Source organism: Chrysochloris asiatica, unplaced genomic scaffold (assembly GCF_000296735.1).
Source record: "Chrysochloris asiatica unplaced genomic scaffold, ChrAsi1.0 scaffold00049, whole genome shotgun sequence".
Lineage (NCBI taxonomy): Eukaryota > Metazoa > Chordata > Mammalia > Afrosoricida > Chrysochloridae > Chrysochloris > Chrysochloris asiatica.
The window spans coordinates 2939936-2940158 of NW_006408567.1; positions in this window are offsets into that span (position 1 = coordinate 2939936).

Below are 223 nucleotides of genomic sequence, written 5' to 3' on the forward strand. Positions count from 1 at the left end.
ATTTTTGACAATTTTCAATTTCCTATATTGACACTTTATACTTTTCTGTGTTGATTATTAAGTGTATGCTTGCAGCTGTTTATTGTCTTTTTGAATTGTGCTCCATCAGCAAATGAAGGTCCCTAAAGCTTTGCTCAAGGAACTCTGGTAGTGTAGTGGTTACGAATCAGGCTGCGAACCTTAAGGTCAGCGGTTCGAAACTACCAGCCACTCTGCAGGAGAA